Raw genomic sequence first — 10,695 nt, 5'->3', positions numbered from 1 at the left:
TGAGTGGAGCCAGGGATGGAACCTGCATCCTCATGGTTACTATTTGTGTTTGTTAACCACTGAGACATGATAGGAATTCCCTGGAATATTAATTCTTATTCTCATTTCCTGGGGTTGAAATTACTATAATTGTTCATTACTTTCTCCAAGCCCATTGAAACTTGTCTGTCACTATTAGCCTAGTGGATCCCCTAGGCCCCTAAGGGGTCCATAGCTCACAAAGTCTGTCTACAACACAAGAGTAGAGTCCTTTTGTGTCGCCCCAGAGCCAGACCCCTGGTTCTCTGTCTCATTCAGCTCTAACATTCAGTCAATCAAATGATTCAAGATTCTTGGAAGAATATATTTCATGCAAATGGGGATCAAAAGAAAGCTGGAGCAGCAACACTCATATCAGACAAAATAGACTTTAAAATGAAAAATATTTTAAGGGACAAAGAAGGTCAGTGCATAATGACCAAAGGATCAATCCAAGAAGAAGATATAACAATTTTAAATATCTATGCACCCAACATAGGTTCACCACAATATATAAGGCAACTGCTAACAACCTTAAAAAGCCAAATCAACAATAATACAATACTAGGGGGGGACTTTAACACCCCACTTACAGCAATGCAGAGATTATCCAAACAGAAAATCAACAAGGAAACACAGGCCCTGAATGAAGCACTAGACCAGATGGACTTAATAGATATTTATAGAACATTCCATCCAAAAGCAACAGAATACACATTCTTCTCAAGTGCACATGGAGTATTCTCTAAGATTGATCACATCCTGGGCTACAAATCCAACCTCAGTAAATTTTAGAAAATTGAAATCATATCAAGCATCTTTTCTGACCACAATGCTATACAAATGGAAATCAACAACAAGAAAAAAAATTGCAAAAAACACAAACACGTGAAGACTCAACAATATGCTACCAAACAACCAATGGATCACTGAAAAAATCAAAGAGGAAATTAAAAAATACCTAGGAGCAAATGACAACAAAGATACGACATTCCAAAACCTATGGGATGCAGCAAAAGCCGTTCTAGGAGGAAAGTTTATAGCAATACAAGCCCACCTCAGGAAACAAGAAAAAGCTCAAATAAACAAGCTAATGTTACATCTAAAGCAGCCAGAGAGAGAAGAACAGACAAGACCTAAAGTTAGCAGAAGGAAAGAAATCATAAAGATCAGAGCAGAAATCAATGAAACAGAAACAAAGAAAACCATAGAAAAGATCAATGAAATGAAAAGCTGGTTCTTTGAAAAGATCAACAAAATTGACTAACAATTAGCTAGACTAATCAAGAAAAGAAGAGAGAAGACTCAAATCAATAAAATTAGAAATGAAAAAGGAGAAGTTATAACAGACATCACAGAAATATAAAGGATCATGAGAGACCACTATATGCAACTATACACCAATAAAGCGGAAAACCTAGAAGAAATGGACAAATTCTTAGAAAGTGCAATCTTCCAAGACTAAACCAAAATGAAATAGAAAAGATGAATGGACCAATCACAAGAACTTAAATTGAAACTGTGATTAAAAAACTTCCAACAGGAGTTCCCGTTGTGGCGCAGTGGTTAACGAATCCGACTAGGAACCATGAGATTGCGGGTTCGGTCCCTGCCCTTGCTCAGTGGGTTAAGGATCTGGCATTGCTGTGAACTGTGGTGTAGGTGGCAGACGTGGCTCGGATCCCACGTTGCTGTGGCTCTGGCATAGGCCAGTGGCTACAGCTCCGATTGGACCCCTAGCCTGGGAACCTCCATATGCTGCGGGAGCGGCCCAAGAAATAGCAAAAAAACAAAAACAAAAAAACTTCCAACAAACAAGAGACCAGGCCCAGATGGCTTCACAGGTGAATTCTATCAAACATTTAGAGACAAGCTAACACCTCTCCTTCTGAAACTATTCTAAAAAATTGCAGAGGAAGGAACACTCCCAAACTCATTCTATGAGGCCACCATCACCCTGATACCAAAACCAGACAAAGGTACCACAAAAAAAGAAAACTCCAGGCCAATTTCACTGATAAACATCAATGCAAAATTCCTCAACAAAATACTAGCAAACTGCATCCAAGAATATATTTAAAGGATTGTACATCATAATCAAGTGGAATTTATCCCAGGGATGGGAGTATTCTTCAATATCTGCAAATCAATCCGTGTGATACACCACTTTAATAAACTGAAGAATAAAAACCATATGATCCTCTCAAGAGACGCAGAAAAAGCCTTTGACAAAAATCCAACACCCATTTCTGATAAAAACCCTTCAGAAAGTGGGCATAGAGGGAACCTACCTCAACATAATAAAGGCCATATACGACAAACCCACAGAAAACATCATTCTCAATGGTGAAAAGCGGAAAGAATTCCTCCTGAGATTAGAAACAAGACAAGGATATCTGCTCCCACCACTACTATTAAACACAGTTTTGGAAGTACTAGCCATGGCAATCAGAGAAGGAAAAGAAATAAAAGGAATCCAAATTGGAGAGGAAGAAGTAAAATGATCACTATTTGCAGATGGCATGATACTATACCTAGAGAATCCTAAAGACTCTACCAGAAAACTGTTAGAGCTCATCCATGAATTTGTCAAAGTCACAGGATACAAAATTAATACACAGAAATCAATGGCATTTCTATACACTAACAATGAAAGATCAGAAAGAGAAATTAGGGAAGTAATCCCTTTTACCATTGCATCCAAAAGAATAAAATGCCTAGGAGTAAACCTACCTAAAGAAACAAAAGACCTGTACTCTGAAATCTATAAGACACTGATGAAAGAAATCAAAGATGACACAAATAGATGGAAAGATATACCATGCTCTTGGATTGGAAGAGTTAATATTATCAAAATGTCTATACTACCTAAGGCAACATACAGATTCAATGCAATTCCTATCAAATTACCAAGGACATTTTTCACAGAACTTGAACAAAATATTTCAATGTTTGTTTGGAAGCACGAAAGACCCAGGATAGTCAAAGACATCCTGAGAAAGAAAAAGGGAGCTGGAGGAATCAGGCTCCCAGTCTTCAGACTATACTACACAGCAACAATCATCAAAACTATATGGTACTGGCACAAAGACAGAAATATAGATCAGTGGAACAGGATAGAAAGCCCAGAATTAAACCCATGCACTGACAGCCAACTAATCTATGACAAAGGAAGCAAGAATGTATAATGGAGAAAAGACAGCCCCTTCAATAAGTGGTGCTGGGTAAACTGGACAGCCACATGTAAAAGAAGGAAATTAGAACATTTCCTAACACCATACACAAAAATAAACTCAAAATGGATTAAAGACCTGTATGCAAGACCAGATACCATAAAACTGTTAGAGGAAAACATAGGCCAAACACTCTCTGACATAAACGACAGCAACATTGTCTCAGATCCACCTCTTAGAGTCATGACAGAAAATAAAAATAAACAAATGGGACCTAATCAATCTTAAAAGTTTCTGCACAGCAAAGGAAACCCTAAACAAAATGAAAAGACAACCCACAGAATGGGAGAAAATCTTTGCAAATGAATCAACCGACAAGGGATTCATCTCCAAAATTTATGAACACCTTCTGCAGCTCAATACAAAAAAACAAACGACCCCATCCAAAAATGGGCATGATATCTAAACAGATGATTCTCCAAAGAAGACATACACATGGCCAAAAAACACATGAAAAGATGTTCAACATCACTCATTAGCAGAGAAATGCAAATCACGACCACTGTGAGGTTCCACCCTACACCAGCCAGAATGGCCATCATCCAAAAGTCTACAAACAGTAAATGCTGAAGAGAGTGTGGACAAAAGGGAACCCCATTACACTGCTGGTGGGAATGTAAATTGGTGCAACCACTGTGGAACGCAATATGGAGATTCCTCAGAAAGCTAAAAACAGAATTACCATTTGATCCAGTAATCCCACTCTTGGACATCTATCCAGAGAAAGCCATGACTCGCAAAGACACATGTACTCTGATGTTCACTGCAGCACTATTTGCAATAGGTAAGATATGGAAACAACCTAAATGTCCATCAACAGAGGAGTGGATCAAGAAGATGTGGTATATATACCCAAGGGAATATTACCCAGCCATTAAAAGGAAAGAAATAACTGCATTTGCATCAACATGGTTGGACCTAGAAATTATCATGCCTAGTGAAGTCAGCCATACAATGAGACATCAACATCAAATGCTTTCACTGACATGTGGAATCTGAAAAAAGGACAGAATGAACTTCTTTGCAGAGCAGATACTGACTCACAGACTTTGAAAAACTTATGGTCTGCAAAGGAGACAGTTTGGGGGGTTGGGGGGTGTGCTGGGGTTTTGGGATGGAAATCCTATAAAACTGGATTGTGATGATCATTGTACAACTACAAATATAATAAATTCATTGAGTAATAAAAAGAAAAAAATAGGTATTTGTAAGACATTCCATCCAAAAGCAACAGAATACACATTCTTCTCAAGTGCACCCAGAACATTCAGCTTTACTGCTGATTACACCTTTTTCTTTCTTTCTAGCCACCCATGCATATCTCTGGCCAACACCACGGTGGCTTCAGAGCTGCTTTACAGAGGCACACAGTTCCATTGGTTCCAACCACAAGGAAAGGGGATGTGATGCATTTTGTGATTGATTTTCTGTACGGTTTTGTTGGCTTTGTCTGTATGCATGTATGTGGGGAAGCCATGTTCATCCAGAGCCTGGATGTGGACACACAGCAAATTGGAGATGAGACCCTGGCCCCGGTACTCAGGCAGGGTGGCCCCCATCCGTATCTCTCCTGTCTGGTCCATCAGGGACCAAGATATAGGGGTGCCCTCAGGCCCCAGCAAGCAGATGGAGAGAAAGTTGCGGATACATCGCTCAATGAATCTCTGGCTCCTCTCGTTGCCACCCAAATGCCAGAACTTATTCACCAAGGCAGCGTGGGTAACATCCATGGATGAGACTTGAAACACCTCTGGGTTACTATTGAAAACAAGGGGAGAGAACAGCCCATAAACCACACATGCTGTGGAGTGATATATTTGTTTGCCCCCAAATTGTCTTCAGACAATCAGAGCACAAGGTTATAGATTCTGCATCCAGATTGCCTGGGGCCATAATCTGGCTACTGAGTTGTCTTCAGGAGGCTGTATGATGTTCCTATGCCTCCATTTCTTCTTTATAAAGTGGGACTATTCACCGAACCTTCTTCAAAATCTGATATGAATATAATAAGAGCAATTCCATCGTTAGTACCTAAGACTTGTGCTCACACACAGTAAAATGTCTAGTTCTTCTCAGCAACACAGTGACTGACTCTCCAGTTAATATGAGAGACGTGCTAGGGCCCCTATTTTACAGGTAAGAAACATACATAAACAGAAAAGAGACAAGTGCCCCAAAGTGCATGCCAGCAAGCTATTTATGAAGATCAAGCTTGGAATCTCGAAATCTTAGAATGTTGGTGTCAGGGGGCCCTTGGCCACTGTGGGAAGCTGAAGACCAGAGAAGGGGGGTGATGAGGGCAGGCAGCCCCTAGGGTACACAGCACTGAATGTGAAGCCTTCTGCAAGACATAAAGGGGCTTTAGGAGGTGTCCTAGAAATAATCCTGGAGTTCCCATTGTGCCTCAGTGGTTTCAGGACCCAATACAGTGTCCATGAGAATGTGGGTTCGATCCCTGACCCCACTCAGTGGGTTAAGGATCTAGCGGTGTCAGCTGTGGCCTAGGTTGCAGATGTCACTTGGATCTGGCTTTGCTGTGGCTGTGGTGTAGACCTATAGCTGCAGCTCCAATTTGAGCCGTAGCCCGAACAGTTCCATAGGCCAGAGGTGTAGCAATAAGCAGAAACAGAGGGAAAAAGAGAATCCACGATGAGGAATTACGAGGTCTAGACTCAAGCCCATTATGCCCTTAACCATCCACATGACCTGAACATTAACTTTGACAATTCTTGAAAAGCTTCCAGAGTTATAGAACCTAAGATTTGGAAGAGGACAAAGATAAGTTCTTGGGTCATCACAGAGCAAAGATCATAGTAAATTCAAACCCTAGCTGCAGGCCTTTTCAGCGATGCTGGCCTCATACCATCCTTCTTGTAATTATGTAGCAACTATGTGCCCTATGTCCAAACCAGTGGCCCTGCTAATCAGTTTTGCTTCCTCAACCTTGCTTAGTATTTTAGGTAGGAACACTGTCTGCTCGGGGACAGTGGAGGTCTGGGGCTGCTTACATGGGAAAAACAAGACCATGTATTGTATAAAAGTTGCTGAGAACAAAGACTTGGTGCTCAGACTCTGGAGGTGACTCCTCTGAGGCCACGCCAGTGCTGAATAAACCTTGCTTTTCTGCATCTCCGAGGGTGGTTTGTCTCCTTCCTCTGCCATGGTTTCTACAGTTTCTGCAACATAGTCACCTGTTGAAGTACATTTGAGTTGTTTCTAGTTTTGGTGATTACAAATAAAACTTCTGTGAGCAATCATGTACAAATCTTTCAACATATGCTTTTATTCCTATTGTGTAAATATGAGGAAGTGCATTTGCATGGTTATCTAATGAGCATATGTTTAAACTTTGTAAGAAACTGCCAAACTGCTCTTCCAAAGTGGCTACACTTTTATATTCCCAAAGCAGTGGGTGAGAGTTCCACCTGGTCTACCTTCTCTCCAACACTGTTCCCAATGATTTCTTATGCAGCCATATTCAGAAATCATTGCTAGAGTAAGTAAAATCCTTGACAACCCCCTTCAAGTCAATAAAGCAAGAAAATTTGTAGAGCTAATTCTCAAGACAGACCAAAGACGGGGGCCAAAATGTACTTTGATAGATGCAGTTCTCTGATGGACTGACAATATTGAACTTCACCCAAGCCCTATTATTCTGGACAACAGCACTGGTTAAAGAAAGCCCTCTATTCCGCTTGTGTTCCTGAAATGTCTTCCTGCAAGGAACTGTCCTTCTCCAAAGTCTTTCTTTGGTTTTTGTAAGAACATCCCCCTTGTTACCTAGATCAAGGCCAGACACTAACTCTTCAAATTCCCAATCTTTGCCTTAAGATGATGAGCTGAATTGTGAAGCTTCCACTGATAAATTAGAACAAAATGCTTCTTAAACAAAGCTTGGTTAAGTTTCTCTCCTTCCCCTGCCTAGGTCAAGTTAGCACAGAACGCCTTCTTTACAGCACCTACCACAATACGCTGAATTTAGGATGAAACATTCTCTGACAGGTGTTGATCTCAACTCTTTCTTCCCACTTCCTCACACTGGACTCTTTCTAGCCCTTTTCCTATTCACTTATAAATGGTTGTCTTGACCTTTATCCTCAACTGTACCATCTGAACAAAATGTTCTGAGGTCTTAACCAAGATTACTGGGCTTGGCCAAATATTAAATTTCTCTCCATGCAGAGATCTGAACCTGGACTCACCCTCAGCCTGAGCCAACACTGGTAATCCAGAAAGATCTTCCATAAACATGCTGACTTCTCATTAAAGAAAAACCCTTTTCTGCCTGAGCTTTCAGATGTTTCCAGATCTTATGGTCTGAGAGTTCTTCCTGTTGAAATAATGCCCTCTTCCTATTACAGGAATCTCCTCCCCCCATAAATAATCTTTTCAGATAGAGTCTCTCCTTACCTAAGTCTGGCCTTGTTTTGTATTTAATGATACTTTGGAGTAGCTCCATTATAAGTTAAAGAGATTTGTGTGGTTAGCCTGGAAACCTAAGTATTGATGTATTGATCATCCATGCAGTCATTCATGTATTCAATCACTCAATACATATTTATTGGGGGCTCATTATATTCTCGACACATGAGGAAAAGTGTCACCCCAGCTAGGCTGAACTACATTTCCCAGCCCTGCGCATTTCCAATTAGGGTGGCCCATGGAGAGATTCCCACAGAGGATCTGGGGGGGGCAGAATTAAGCAGCAGGCATTTTGCAGCTAACCTCACGACACAAGGTAGAGGCTGGGCTGGCAGGTGTATGCCTCTCTCCTGGGTCTGCCTTCAATTTGCCTGTCACCTGGGTCAGGTGTGGGTGTTTAGCTCCCTAACAAAGGAATCAAATTATCTGTGGGTCACCCATTCTACTAAGGTCAGAGTCAGTAGGACCAAGAAAGTTTCTCTGGCCCCGTGAGCCCCAGGTTGTGCTGTGCTTTTCAGCTTGTCTTTCTCCCTTGGACTTCCCAGTGTGGCTCAACAGAAACGAATCTGACTAGTATCCATGAGGACGTGGGTTCAATCCCCGGCCTTGCTCAGTGGATTAAGGATTCGGTGTTGCTGTGAGAAAAAAAAAAAAATAGCTTGTTCTTTCTCCCTCCTGCTTTCCTCTCCCAGCTACCTTCCCCTGTGTACGTCAGTCTTCAAAACCAGGTGGGAAGAAACAGCCTCACAGAAACTACAGAAACTGCTGAACTAGTACACGCAATTGCCTAAGGCCAAGTATCTGTATCAAATCTACTTCTGCTTCTCTGTTTGGACCCTAACTGATGCTCAGACACTGAACTCTGTGCAACTGTGAGCTTAGAGTAAGCTATCATAGTTAGAGTCCCTGTGGCCTAAGAATTCATAATCTAATAAGGAAAATAAAACACATACACAACTGAAACATGCCCCATAGAAAGAGTTAACTTATATCCCATATATATACACATATATATACATATATACATATACATACATACATATATATACATGTATATACATATACACAGCTATATATACATATATACATATATACAGCTGCTGTGGGCAGTCCTGGGACTGGTAGAATTCACTTAAGTTCTGTAAATAAATATTTTTTACTATCAAGTTTAAAGTTTTAGTTTCTTCTGTTGTCCTTCTCTTCCATACAAGACCACAGAATATTTCTTTAACTCAGTATCTGATTTATCAACTCTGGCCTTTCTTTATTTTGTTTATGCCCTACATCCAGAAGACCTTCAAAAATACAGCTTTTACTCCCTTTTCGAAGTCTTACTTAAATTTCATTTTTCTCTCTACTGACACCTTCTAGTCCCTCAATCCAAAAAGAACAAATTACTCTCTTTCCACACTCCCCTGAGATTATGTACATATTTCAATCACAAAGTGTGTTACAGTAACTTACAGTTTAACTTCTAGATTATCAGTCCTCTGGGCAGGGCCTCAGATGATTATTCTCGATGTTTATTACACTATCAGATACACAGTATGGATTCAATAAATGTCTGTTTAGCAACTGAATGTATGAAATATTTGTATTAACATGACCATCTGTTTAGTCACTCTACTTACCAAGGACAAAGATTCATTCATTCAACAGGTAACTTTAGAAGGTCATTTGTATTCTGGGCATGGGAATTTGTACCAGGCACTTGGTTGAGAAAAGCCTCAGACCAGAATAGAGGGAACTATGCCATCTATCTTGGAGGTATCAAGACAGCAGAAGCTTACCATTTTTAAAGATTAACCTTACATTGGCTAGAAGCGTTTCACGAAAAGATTACATGAAAATAGGAAGAAAAATTGAATTTGATGTCAGATTCCTAGGGACAAAGTACTAAAGTACATTTGGGAGAACTTTCTGCACATGCATGCACATATACACTGAAAACACAAACATGGAGTTCAGTAAATGCAGTTGACTAAAACTGAGAACACTCATTTTGGTGAGTTGCTAGCATTAATAATGCACAAAGCCCTTTAAAGAACACTTTGGAACTTTTGACAAAGTCATCCCAGTACTTGGGATTCATCCAAAGAAAAACAATTCAGGAGTTCCCATCATGGCTCAGTGCAATGAACCCAACTAGTATCCATGAGGGTGCCAGCTTGATCTGTGGCCTCGCTCAGTGGGTTAAGGATTTGGCGTTTCTCTGAGCTGCAGTATAGGTTGCAGACAGTGGCTCACATCTGGCATTGCTGTGGCTGTGCTGTAGGCTGCCAGCTGCAGCTCTGATTGGATTCCTAGCCTGGGAACCTTCATATGCTGCAGCTGCAGCCCTAAAAAAAGAAAAAAAAAAGAATTCAGATGAAGAAAAATGCTCTGAAAAATTTTATAAAGCAGGACAATATTGACTTGCAGAAAAGTGCTGAACACAATCTCAGTGTCTCTCTCTAAAGATAGCATACATAAATAATGATCTATCATTTCACTACTCTAAAACCCATTAACATGGAAGTTAGGATATATATGTTGCCATATGAGAGAGCCTTAAGATGAACATGAAAAGGATGAAAAGTGACAGTGGGAAAATTCTAACTATATATATATTTTTTGTGGCCACATTTACATAAAGCACATACATCAAGATAAAAAAAATTAGAAGGGAACACCAAATAATATAGGAACATTACAGCTGAGATTTTTTTAAATTATATTTGTTACAGTCTTAAGTTAACAGTTAATCTCATCTGTACTGCAGTCCTATTACTATAATCCACATTATCTCTTTGAAGCCTTAAGCAAGGCAATTAATTTCCCTGGTCATCATTTATCCAAAAAAAAAAAAAATCTAATTACCTTAGAATGTTACTAGAGTATGTCTACAAGCTGTTATATAAATGTCACTCTGGTTTTTTCCTTCCCAGAGGCTGTTAAATTTTCTGTCACTCATCTATCAGTTGCAGGCTCCCTAATCTCTCCAGAGTCATCAATTCAGTACAAAAGCCTATCTTTATCCAGT

This window comes from Phacochoerus africanus, chromosome 4, assembly GCF_016906955.1.
Source record: "Phacochoerus africanus isolate WHEZ1 chromosome 4, ROS_Pafr_v1, whole genome shotgun sequence".
Lineage (NCBI taxonomy): Eukaryota > Metazoa > Chordata > Mammalia > Artiodactyla > Suidae > Phacochoerus > Phacochoerus africanus.
The sequence above is the reverse complement of the archived record's forward strand: the minus strand, read 5'-3'. Positions refer to the sequence as shown.